The sequence below is a fragment of the Lichenostomus cassidix genome, chromosome 5 (genome assembly GCF_008360975.1).
Source record: "Lichenostomus cassidix isolate B80296 chromosome 5, HeHo_3.0, whole genome shotgun sequence".
NCBI lineage: Eukaryota > Metazoa > Chordata > Aves > Passeriformes > Meliphagidae > Lichenostomus > Lichenostomus cassidix.
The window spans coordinates 8528318-8541878 of NC_139486.1; positions in this window are offsets into that span (position 1 = coordinate 8528318).

The window sequence follows — 13561 nt, forward strand, 5'->3', positions numbered from 1 at the left end:
AGGTATAAAATCCAGCCCCCTGTTACAGGCATTATACAATTTCATTTCTAAATGTGGTTTACTTCACACAGTGGAGCAACTCTCAGTACCCAGAGTCCTTCAGAAACCTTTTTCAGAATTTCCTGTATTCTAATCATCATGTGTAAAGTTATTTATGGCTAATTTATAGTAATTTATTCTCATGGCAACATCATTTAGCTTCCACAACTCCTCTACAGAAGATACTGCAGTGCCATTTTACTTTAATTTTTAATTATTCACATCAGAAATAATGCTGTTAAATGCTAAAGATCAGGATGAGACCTAATGTGTAGTTGTGAAGGGGGAAATCATTCCCACATATCCTGCTGAGCCCATATGGTAATTTCTGTGTTTGGGTATGCTTGTAAATGTCTGATTCAGCATCAAGAGGGAGTGACAAAGTAGTGAGGGAACAAGAGAAAACACATTGCTAAAGACATTTTCCCTTCCTCCCCCTTGCCTCTCCTCCTCTAAACAGTGAGCCTCTTGCACGCGATCCTTCAGGAGTAATTACTGGAATTGAGATTTTTGATCCCCTAAGGCATCATTTCAGAAAGTCCCTCTGCTGTCTTCTGGGCAGCCTCTGTGATGTGCCAGCAGACAGTGATGCTGTGGCAACTCTTGCTCACGAGCACAGCTCCATCCCAGCCCAGACCAGAAGCTGAGACAGAAGCTGATTTTACTGCTTCTTCCACGTGCAATTTCATCTCACTCTTGTGAGTGACAAGGTTTAGGATGTGTTCATTATGCAAAACTGCATTTGTGCTCCAACCAGCTTTTTGGAGAGGGCTTGGCCAATGCAGTGTCTTTGTGGTCCAGGAATTTTCACATTGGCTCTCTTATTCCACACAAGGCTGCCATAAATGGCGATTCCTCAATTTCACTTTCCTCAGTAAACGGATGCTTAGATATTTAATTAGGAAGCAAACCATATAATCAACCTTCTGCAGATAGAGCTGCACACTGTAATCAGTCCTGTTCAGCTTCTTTGCATGCTGCTGGAGTGCCAGAAGCTCCTGAATTTATCAACACTGTGGCTGGAGTGGCAATTTGCCCAAGGATTTCTCAATTAATAAATATGAAGCAGCAGGCAGTCCAAGCACTACACAGGCTATGCTGCACATTTAACATTGTGGTTTCACTCTATTTTTGCTGGAAAAAAAACAGCTCTAAAAATCAGGCAGAAACAGAAGTTATGATAATAACAAACTGCATTTATCTTTCCATGTTTACTGGGTTTTTTTACTATTTCCTCTTCCAAATCCTGCAAAGTGCTTGTCTGAGTGCTGTAAGTTATCCCAGCTGGCATTCAAGGCTAACACATTCTTGGTGAGTGGTCCAGAGCCCACCTGCCAGGCAGGTAAAGATATGGAAAACAAGAGCATGATGCACAGCACACATCAGACTTGCAGCAGCAATACAGAGATTCCCCTATCAAACACAGCTCACAGTCCCACAGCTCTTAGCCTAAGGAGTAAAGAGATAAGTCTGGGTCAAAGTTGATGCTGGATGGAAGCAGGATCCCTGTGAGGGTGGTGAACTGGAGGAAACAGGAATGGAAAAGCATTTCTGCATGCTCAAAGTGGAAATTTCTTCTTCTGGTGCTCCCCATGCAGGTGTGGAAGGAAAGAGTTTAATTCAGAGGGTGAATTGAATTAAGGGTGTTTTCTGAATAAAACATTCCTTCTCCTTCATCAGCTAAGGGAGTCAAGGAATGCTGCTGACCTCTAGCAAGACCTGTGGTGGGTCTCTGTGAGCTACCAGCAAAAGTGTCCAAACTTGCAAGATAGATTCCAGAGACAGTGCAGACACTCCAGCAGTGGGATAGTCTGGATTCTCCTGCTGAAGGCCACTGAATCACTGATACCCACCACACCTCCTTTCTGCTAAGGTCTAAAAATGCAAAAGATGTGTTTTGTGTTCACATGTTCAGCCCCCATCCCTTTTGCTTGCAATGGTGCAGTGGCAGAAATGTCTCTGCTCTTACCAGCTGAGCTGGTTTTGAATACAATTTCTGCAGGATCCACCCCAAATCTCCTCCTGGTCCCAGGCCAGAGAGGTTGTTGCAGAGAAGCCTGCTCTCCACTGTTCCTGGCATTTAGTGAGGAGCTGCACATCTGTCAAAGCAATGCATCAGGAGTGCCTTCAGAGACACTTTCTTGTTATTTTGGATTTGGCAGCCCTCAGTCCCTTCATGCCACAATCATTTTAACCACTGACACACTAATCCTGTTTGACACTTCTACTTCTTTACTGCAGTCAAGCTCCAACGAAACATGAAGTGCCTGCCAGGCTTCCACCTCAGCCTGCTCAGAAGCATTTTCCTGATGTCCTGGAGGAGGTAGAGCTGCTACATCCCTGCATGGGAATTCTCTGCATCTGGGCTTCATGAATGTCTGTGACACCAGCATGAGAAGCAATGGGACAAACTGGGACAGCCTCACCTGGCTCCTAGCCACCCATGAGATTTTTGGCACAGCAAACTAAGGGCAGTAGATGATGCAAAGGACTCAGACAAGCCGTGCGACTCTGGCAGTTGAGGAAGTGAATGCACATCAGCAGTGTAAACTGAAGTTCATGTGTGCTCACACTGATCACAGCAATGGGGATGATTCAGCTTATCAGAGAATCAGATGGTGTGGGTTGTGAGTGGCTTTAAAGACCATCAAGTTCCAGCCCCCCTGCCATGGTCAGGAACACTTTCCCTGAGCCCAGCTTGCTCAAAGTCCCATCCAGCCTGGCCCTGAACACTCCCAGGGATGGGGCAGCCACAGCTTCTCTGGAAAACCTGTTACAGGGTCTCACCATCCTCACAGTGAAGAATTTCTTCCTAACATCTACTTTTCTTCCTAAAAATCCTAACATAAATCTCTCCTCTTTTAGTTTAAAACTGTCTTTCTTTGTCCTATCGTTATCTACCCATGTAAAATGTCACTTTCCTATCAGATGCTGTGCTGAGAGATCCACACCAGGTCACACTATTGTCCTTTCTTTGCAGGTTAGGAACTCTGATTTTAAACTGCTATCAGAACACACCTGATGTGCAGTAAGGTTTTGAGATGTCATCGAAGGGCATATATGTCTCTGTAGCTCTACAACACAGAAAGACTAATTAAGTTTACATGTTCTGTGGAAGAAAATGTTGGAGACTGACTTTAAAAGCAGGCAAACTACACACTGAAAAGTGTGCAAAGAATTGGGTATCCAGGGCAATGTATGAGCATTCACAATCACATGAGTTTTCCAGCCAGATGATGTTCAAGCTATGTAATAAGCCAATAACTTTTTTTTTTGTTTTGGCTTTGACTCAGAAATGGAGGCTTAGAGATTGATAGAATTTTTGTGCCCAGAAAGATTCATATTATTTGATTACCTCCATAACACTGACTCACACTGAGCAAATATGTAGTGTTTGACCAAAACATGATTTCCCAAATGGTGCCTGTACATCATTTGCAACAGAAAATAATTGAAAAGTCCCAAGGCCCAATTCCCCACTGCTATGTAATTACTGATGCCTATGTAATACACTATTGATTTGCCCATGTTTTCCTACACTCATTTTGCAGTTGCTAATGACTTACAAAACATAAAATGTTGGAGAAACAGCCCCAAAGTCTTAGCGAGAATAAATCACAGTTGAGGTCCTTAATTCCCTTATCTCCACTTTTTTTTTTTGTGGTCTGCATCCCCCACCAGTCACATGAAGGTTAAAGTGACCTGACTGTGGTAATGTTCTTAATGTTCTTAATGTATTTAAGGCCTTTTACCTGCAAATGCAACCCCATCCTTCCTTGCTGCCTGGTGCACTACTTGCTGCCAGCAGTTTTCCTGATGCTTTTGTGGACCAGAAGCACCAATGTCTGCTGCTCTGGATATCAGGAATGCAGTGATTCTTTACAACTGCACAGCCCTGTTAAGGATCCCAGTGGTCCTGCCAATCAATGTTTGCTTTTAATGAGCCCAATTAGGTGCATGTCTCTGGTGCAGCATTATGAGGATTTGAAAAGGGTCAATTTGTAATGGTTCTTGTGGTGGTCACTGCTACCTGCCGCATTAATGAAGATTTATTAAATTAACAACACATATTTTTTCAGCAATCCAAAGTTCACACACACAGTTAATTAGGGTTGGATTCTATACATGCACCAACTTGGTGAGCTACTTGGATCTTATGTGTGCAGGATTGATTAGCTCTAGCCTTAGAAATTACATCCAGAACATTGGTGTACCTATTTATCATTTGTTTTGTTCCTCCCAGAACTTTTAGAAAATGACTGGACCGCTGCCTGTATTTTAACCAGAGACTCCCAAAAAGTGGTTTTTTTCTCAGCACATTGTGGAGTCCTCAGAGAGTTGGTAAGGTTGCTACAGAAAGGCCTGAATGAGAAATTGATTTCTTTTTTTAACATTTCTTTCTCCCCCTCAAATCTCAAATTAATGCATAAGACAATACTCAACAACTTCAACAAAATCACTCAGGCATTAAGAGAAGAAATGTCACCATAATACTTAAGGGAGGAATATTCATGTAACCAACCAGCCCATTAATTTTTTGTTCACATATTATCATCTTAAACAATATAGCTCAGTCAAGGAGACCTAAGTATTTTTGTGATATTCAAGGTTAGCTTCAAGGGAATTGTTCAGGCCAGATATGTGATCTGGATGGGATATCTAATACTTAGTTAATCACTAAGAACTTGCCTTCATTCAGCAAGGAGAATTCAAAGCATCTGACACAGCACTTTGGGACTTCTTACCTACAACTGGAAATGGGTAGGAGTTTGTCTGGTTCTGCCCAGGTGCAGGAGGTGTCCAGATATTTTGGAAGCTTTGAGAGCTATTGTCCAATTTATTGAAAATTTCACTTCTGTCCTGGGCAAGCTACTGTCTCCATTCAGCCAGAGATGGACTAGGGTTGTGTAAACAGATTTAATCTGGTTTGAGTGGCCATAGCAGAGCAGGCTGTACTAATCACATGCCTGCTGGAAAGGAGACTCTTCCAACATCTATCCAACCAAGATATTTCCATGCTTCTCGCATTACTGGCATTACATCCAAGCATAAATCTTAATGTATTTTCCACCTGGACTACTGGGTAGGCTTTCAGTAAATAAAATACTCCACCCCTGAAATTATAGTTATAAGTGTGTGATTTAGAAAATTCAAACTTGCTTGTGTTTGAATCAATTGCTGGGGACATACTCTCAATATCTTTTATCCTTGGTGCTCCTTCCCATGAAACATAGCATAATTAAACCTCTTAACCTGGCTGATATATGGACAAAGACATGAAAGATCATGAGGCTTCTCAGTTTCTGTTACAAGGGATGTCACACAAATAACTGAGACAGACACCAGGCTACTCTGCCATGCCACTGTATGCAAACCATGACTGCAGCTCCTGCCTGGGGGTGAAGGTAGCTCTGGTGTCCCATTAGATGGGCACTCTGCTGCTTTTCATTTGTAGGGATGAGGAGCTGGACTCCTGTTTCAGGTTTGACCCACTGAACCTGCTCCCTGTCCCCCGTGCTCCCCTCCCCTGGTGCTCAGGCTGGACTTTGCTTTGCATTGGAACCAAATGGTCTCAGAAGGGTGGCAAGGTGGGAACATGGCAAGTGCAGCATAGCAGTGTATGGCTTTGGGAACAAGGGGAAGAGACTTTTTAAAATAATGGTGACAAATGCTGACAATTCTGAAATTTCCTCTGTTTTCCCAGAACTTCACACAAGCAAAAATGCTAACTGGACAAAAAGAGATCATCAGTCTTTGATTAAAATTGCTGGCAATATTCATGCTGCTGCAGTTCTAGGTGTCTTCAGAAGCAGAGTGAGTTCCATATCCCTTCTCCTCCATGCTAGAGCATTTTGCTAACCCAACTTTCTGAAGATGGTTGGGTGGACAAGACCTAGAGCCTGACATTGGGCAGTGTTTTTTCCCACAGAGACTTCATGCTGGGGCCTGGAGAAGTTCTGTCCATCTGTAACTCAGACACCTGACTTCTGCTTGTAAGTTAGTCCCACTGATATCCCTTTGCTGATAGTGTTTCCTCTGTCATCTCTGGGAATTGACTATTAGGGGGAAGGTTTTAAATGGCTTTGGTAGATAAAAAAACTTTGTTTCTTGTGCTTGGTCTTCTAATGGGAGTAATAATAATAATAATATTGTCACACCTCACTGGCCTGTTGCAAGATATGTGTGTTAAAGATTATGAGATGCTCACAAGCAGTTGTTATGAGACATCTTAAAGCACTGAGGGGGAGATGAAGTGATCCCATTATTAAAAAGGGAAGAAAGATACAGCATTGACTGATGGATTTTTTTTTGTCTTGCAATGAACGATTGATTTTTTTTTTTTGGTCTTGCAATGATGCACACAATCAGTGCTGATCAAACAATGAAGACTGCAAGCTGACATGGAATTCAATATTTTTACAGTGCAACTCTGATATAAAGGATCGATCCAAAGATGGATTCTTTGATTACACATAAAAGTTGAGGCTCTGTGTTTAAGAACTTGTGCTGCTCCCAGCCTCCTGTTTGGCTGTCCTCAAGCCATTCAGGCCTCTCTGTTGCCTGTGTAATCTTATATGTGATCAGCGAGGGTGAAAATACTGAAGGGCTTTGTCAACAATTGCAGAATAAACTCTACAGAGGCGCCACAATCCTGTCTGTAGCTGGTTTTGTTGTATCACAGTTAGATGATGAAGAGCAATGTGGGTTCTGACTAGGCTGAACCAGTGAGAGGTGTTGGCCTCTCTGCCTTCTTTTCAGTCAGAAATGACAAGAAGATGCATCAGGAGCAGGTGAAGGTTTTCTACACCTGGTTTGCTCAGCAGTGTGCAGCCACAGGACAGAGGCTGACTCACAACTCTGTCACATCTTTGGTGGTGCCCGACCCAAGGAAGCCCATGGCATGTTAAAAAGGTTTCACTGGGTATTTTTTTTGCATTTTCTGATCTCATTCACATACTCAGGTGCATGAGGGACTGGGTTTTGCACTGGTGGGGAAAGGGATCATGGAGCTGCTGCTGTTCTGCACCCCTGGCCAGGCTGGGGAGGTGTGTGGCCAGGGGCAGGGGCTGTGTCTGCTCTGTCCCCTGGGTGTCCAGTGGAGCTGCTTCTGTGGAGGGACAGTCTTGGTGGAACAGCCCTGCAATGCTGTGTGTGGCTGTACAGGTGCCCCAAAGCTCTGCATGGTTTGGGGACAAGAATTTGGGATAAGTGACCCTCTGTCCTTCTGTGTGTGCTAGGAATGCTTCTGGCACACAGCAGCAGCAGCAGCTCTCCTCTGCAGGTGCCTGGGGTGCTGAGGATGTTTGGGGAGGCACAGTGTCACCCTCCCCATGTGAGATCTGACAAGCTTTCCACTTAGAGAGAGGACTGGGAACCCAGAAATACAGGAAAGAACACATAACTCTCATTGTTTATTAGCTACAATTACACTCCTGTCAAATGCCTGTGCAAGAGGGAGTCTTTGTGCAAACCATAGGATTTCTTTTTCGAGAGGAAAACAAGCAAACAAACCCTGACTTTGTCAGGGCTTGGAAAGCAGTAGGAAAGTGCTTTGGAGCAGTCTCATCTCCCCTTGCTGGTGTTTGACAGCTACTGCAGCCTGGCTTTGTGTCTGAGTTCAGTGTGCATTGCTTCCAGCTGCAGGTCTGCAGGATTTTCCAAGTATTGCCAGAGAAAGAATTATATTTTTTTGTGTATATGCTTATGAAGCTAGAACTGAGCTTGCTTCTTTTGATGAGGTTTAGCTAAATAAATAGGCTTTTTTTTTTTTCCTTAAAAGAATTCATTCATAATTTGTACCTGTATTCAGACTTACTGCAGAGTACTTCCAGCAGAGCTGTAGCTGCCAGGGGCAAAAGAAAAATATTTCATTAAAAAAAGAAAACTGAGGAAAACCACCAATCAACACTTGAACCAAAATAGACCTGTGAAAATGTTGAATTAATTACAAACAAAAACTTCAAGCCTTTATGATCAAGGATTATGATGATAAATTGTTATCCTCACCTGGGAAGAAGTAGCAGAAGTGCTGGCATAGGAGCAAATGGGCTAAGGATAAATCGACTTGGAAATTGCAAGAGGATTTCTTGCCATCAGAAAAAGTGGAACAGCTTGGTAATAAAAATAAGAGTTGTACAGAGCCAAAGTGGATTTGTACCAGTTGATGAAGGATCTTACATGATGTAGGAACCAGATGTGGTGATTCAGGAGGTAGTTTTCAGGATTCTGCTCCTAAGAAGGTGGTCAAATTTTGGAAGAGAGAGGTTGTAGATTCTCAGTCCTTGGAGGTTATGAAAACCTGGCTGTAGATGACCCTGAGCACCCTGCTCTCCCTGACTGGGCTCTGAGCAGGGGACTTGGACCAGATGGTCCTCAGAGGTGTCTGTGGGGTAAATACAAAATCCAGTGATAGGAAAGCAGCTATCCACCTCCTTTTCTTCTGTGTTTATTTTCACATTTGCTCTTTATGGGTAAATACTTTTTTATTCCCCTCCTGTATTGATCCCCAAGCTGTACATCACCCTGCAGGAGCAAGTGAGGGGTGAGGGGGAGCAAGGGATGCACTTTTGTTCGGAAATTTAAGATCAGCCATGGTTTGTTTTTAAAAATACTCAGCAGGGTTGTGCTGTATATGACAGGGAGGTGCAAGTCCTCACAAAGAAAAACAGAGGACTAGCCAACTTAAAGCTTTGCCTACAGCAAAGGATTCAGGAATATGTGTGGGTCAGCTATTCTAATGGGCTAAAAATTGCTTTACTCTTCTTTCTCCCTGTGATCTTCTTTTTCTCAGTTTAGAGGTTTTATTCACAGAAGAGGGAGTCTTTATGTTGCTTATTCACATACTTCAGCTAAACATTGATTTGGGAAAGGCATTTACTCTTTCAAAAATCCTCTCTGCCCTGGACTGCCTGCCCAGGATGCTGCAGATGTGTGAAGCCAGAGCCATGTCAGGATGCCCAGCTCTGTGCCTGGTCTTGTCTCACCCACAGATCCCAGAGCCTGTCCAGAGCCACATCCATACCTGTCAACCCACAAGGGCTGGAACCTCTCCATCTAGTCACTTTTTTTCCTATTTATCTTTGAATAAGCTTTGGAAATGAAATTTCTCCCCTTTAAATTACTTTTTTGGCACAAGATCCATGCTTCTGGCTCTACTGGTTAAAGAGCCATGGCTGGATTTACTGCCCTCCCTGACTTTAACCTGCTGTTCAAGGCTACAGTGATTGAACACTGGCTTGCAAACCCAGCTCCTATATTTTTTATACCATATAACTTTTGCTGGTATTTCCCTAATGGCCTGGGAATGTGAATCATTTTTTTCCTGGGAAATAACCGCCCATTTATATATTTCTCTTGAGAGACAGCATGATCTGACATTGCATTTAACCCACAGCAAGGTATTTAATTTGTTGAATGGGTACTAGGAGGGGAAAAACTTATACAACACAGTTCATAATAGGCAGTCATTTACCAGGTAAAATACTGCTTATATTGAAATGCAGCAGGATTGAAACAATGGCATTTTCATTCCCTCCTTTCTCCTTTTCTCCTGCATAACCTTTTTACACAATTTATACAAATTTATATCATATGGCAGCTAAACCTTATAATTAAGAAATTAGTGTGAAGCAAGACCAATAAATAAAGATTTTTTCCTGTGTTGTTTGGGGAATGAAATAAATGACAGAGTTGAAACATGCCCGTGCAGTGAGGAAAGGCACAATCACACATGGATAAAAGCAGACTCATCTTGCTGGATCCAGGATAACAGCCAGGATTTCAGCTTATGCTGATTATAGAATCATAGAATGCTTGGGGTAGAAGGGACCTTAAGGACCACTCAGTTCTGACCCCTCTTCCCATGGCACCTTCTGCTACACCAGGTTGCTCAAAGCCCATTCAGTGTGACCTTGGAACACTCCCAGGGATGGGGCAGCACAGCTTCTCTGGGCACCCTGTGCCAGTGCCTCAGCACTCTCTGAGTAAAGAATTTCTTCCTATTATCTGAGCTAAACCTGCCCTCTGCTCGTTTAAACCATTACCCTTTGTCCTGGTGAGGATCAGATGAGTGCATAGCAGCAGTATGTACAGAAATCCAAAAATCTGTGTCAGTGTTTTCCTGGCTCAGCCAGACATGTTGCCCCCAGTGTTGCTGTCACACTTTCCTCTGCAACACCTTTCAATCCTTTCTGAGACTCATGTCCCCAAAGCTGTGGAGCTTCCCAGAGTCCTCATGAGAAATGTAAGCTGAGTTAACCACAGTGGACAGTACTCCAGCATCGTGCAGGGTTAGCACTCCCAAGTGTGATCTAAAAGCCACTGAAATCAATCACCAGAACATTCCTACTCGTGTCAGTGGAGCAGGTTGCTCTCGGATTGAAATCCCCAACTAATGTAATTATTCTCTGCTAAAGGAGGAAAATGGAAAAGTGGAGATGGCATTTTGTGCATCAAGGTCACACACACCAGCCAGCTCTCAGCATCTTAAATGGCCCTGTATGGAGCTTTTATTCTTTTCCAGACATAAAGATGCATGAAGTGCATTGCAGCACTGCCTCCTTCCTGCCACTCAAGGTGAGCTTTGATGGAAAAGCTGAGAGAAGATGCTTTGTACCTCAGGCAGAGGGGGCATTGGGGCACATGGGGAATGAGCACCACGTCTGACCTGAGCAGAATTAGGGGCAGGGGATAGAAATTGGGAAGGTTTTGCTGGGCTGACCCCATGACAGGTTTCAAACATCACAATGCTTCCCCTGACCCTTCTTTGACCACACATAATCCTTATTGCCAGAAGTCTCACCCTCACAACCCCCTGCTTCTTACATTGATCCAGCAGAAAGCACTTCTGCAATCAAAAAATATTTCTTTGTTTGTTAAATGATTGTTTTCCTAATTTTTAGGAATTGAATAATCTATGTTCTGATTGGAGGCACCAGAAAATCTATATCACTGCCTGCCTTTGTGTTTGTGCTCTGAATGGAATTATGGTAGATCAGTTTAAGTCAAGTTAGTTCAAATGAAACTGGAGAGAATGGTTCTTGGAAAGTAAAAAAAACCATTTAAAAAACCCTGTTTCTGGTTCAAAACTTTCTATCCGTAGAAGGTTAAGTTTCCTTTAAAACTCTTCCAGAGAATACCTGGTTTGACTATGCTAACTCTATCTATTTATTGATTACATGAATGATTCAGTTCCTAAAAAGTCAATGCTCTCTGCTCTCCTCCACCCTAATTATGGACAGAAGTCAAGGTGAATCTTTCCATTAACTTCTGTGATCTTTGGATCAAACACTGAAACACGATCATGCGAGTGGAGCATCGATAATGAGTCAGGCACAGTGAGGTTATCTCTGGTCCAGGTATCCCAATACAGGGCAAAAGCAGGGCAATGAGACACAGAACTGACACTCACCCTGCAGTGAATTAGTTTGGAGGAGCTGTAAATACAGTGACACCAGACACTGCAGATGTGAGCTTGGAAATGCTTGTTTTCTGGTTTTGAGGGAGATTTGCACCTTGAAGAAAATGGCTTCTGTAACCAAACAGCAGCTTCTTAATTGTGTCACATTATCACTCGATAATGGAGAGACTTCAAAGTGTGACTACAGCAAGCAGGAATTTCTGTTTTGCACCAGACCGCTTGGAAAGCTCTGTCTTTATGTAGGGCATCAGGACTTTTCCGTGTCACATTCTATTTCCATCTCTTATTAAGAGAAAAATTGATTTGATGTGCCAGGGGCTTTCCATTTGCATTTCAATTACAGATTCCAGTGGCTTCTTAGGCTTTCCAGGCTTTTAAAGGACTAGTATTTCCTACAATATATTCTAAAGAAAAAAATTTAGGGGCTGAGGTGGAAAGAAGTTCATTTGAAATAAAGCTTATCACAAGGGCTGCCATCCCCATGGTTAGACTCACTGGTAATTGCTTATATTTCCATTGTTGATTAAATAAATAAAGCAGAAATCATTAATCAGAACTGCAAAACACTGTATGTGAACACATGATTTGCACAATTTTCCACACTGTAAAGTTTTCATTCAACCCAGCTTAGCAGTGACATAATGGAATCTCTGGAGGTTGTGTGGAAAAGGGTAATGAAGTTGATAAGGGCAATAAGAATCCAGCTGGGGATACAGGAGTTTGGGCTTCCAGCACTTTAGAGCCTAGTAGGGAGCCAGGGAAGTTTCCTTCAAGTTCAAATTCCCAGAGCCTCACCTTTGCTGGGATTTCCAGGAGCAGGACCCCAAAACTGAGGTAGAAAACTCACAACTTGTGCTCTGTGGTACAATCACATTTACAAAATTTCAAAATAAACTGTTGGAAAGGTTTTGAAAACAATTTAAAAAGTCTTCTCTCCCCCCTCCAGGCCCCATCTCTTTTACACTGAGCTCATCTTCATTCTGAAGTTAGGTGTGCAAATCTCCAAGAAGACTTTTCCTGAGACTTTTCTGAACCCCCAAAGAAGAAGGTAAAGTTGCAGCTGCTTGACACAGCACCACATTTTATGGCTCCATCTTTGTGGAATGGAGCACAACTTTTTACCAGTCATTTACTTCTCCCCAGAAGGGATTTTCTTACCTACACTTATATTTTTGGTGCACTATGGGGACTCCTGGCAATGCTGCCATCAGTTTTCTTCATGCCATACACTCTCCCAGGCAGGTCCTTGTGGATCAGCTCTCCCCAGTCCCTCTACATCTCCTCTGGCAGAGGAAATGCAGGAAATACAGCCTCCTGCATAGCAGGAAGGGATTTCCATCCAGTCCATAATTCATTCTGCTTTTTCCATGTATTGCACATGCCCTTTCCTACTGTTGGAAAGGAAATTAAATAATTACACTGCCTGCAATAAGCATGTTTTATGGCTTACATTTATGATAAAATTATGGAGCTGTTGCAATGAAATATTCCATCAATACATTAAAACAAAGCAAAATCAGTGTGGCAATAAAAAACTCTTATTGTCCCTGTTTCATCCCTGGTTTTCTTTTGTTTGGTTTATTTAGTGCCTTTATTAAAATATTTCTGTTATAATACTGGTTTTAATGCTCTATTGTTTTTATAATGGTATGATTTTTATTGTAACATCACCTCCAATTTAATATGTCTTTCCATTATATTTGAATTGCTACTAAAATGGAATTGCTGTTGTTATGGATGTAATACCCTTGTAGAAAGTTTTAAGAGCCATTTCTACTAAATAATTACAAAAGAAAAGCCAGGAAATGGCATGAGGATGAGGGAAATCCTATCAAAACAGGATCTGTTTGTGATAAAGACAAGAAAGATCAAATAGCCAAAGAGCCTGGTGACCTCCAACTGAGGAAAAATATCCTAGGGAGGAAACAGAAGAGAGAGATGTCACTGGAGCTTGGGCTGTGCATCCTCTCTTCTTGGTTCTTCACATGAACTTCAGGAGTAGGATGGAGTGATGGTTGCCTGACCAGCAGGAAATTGAACCCACACTCTGATTTCCTCGTGATGGTGCCTTCAGAGCACGATGTGTAAAGATAAAAACTGCCT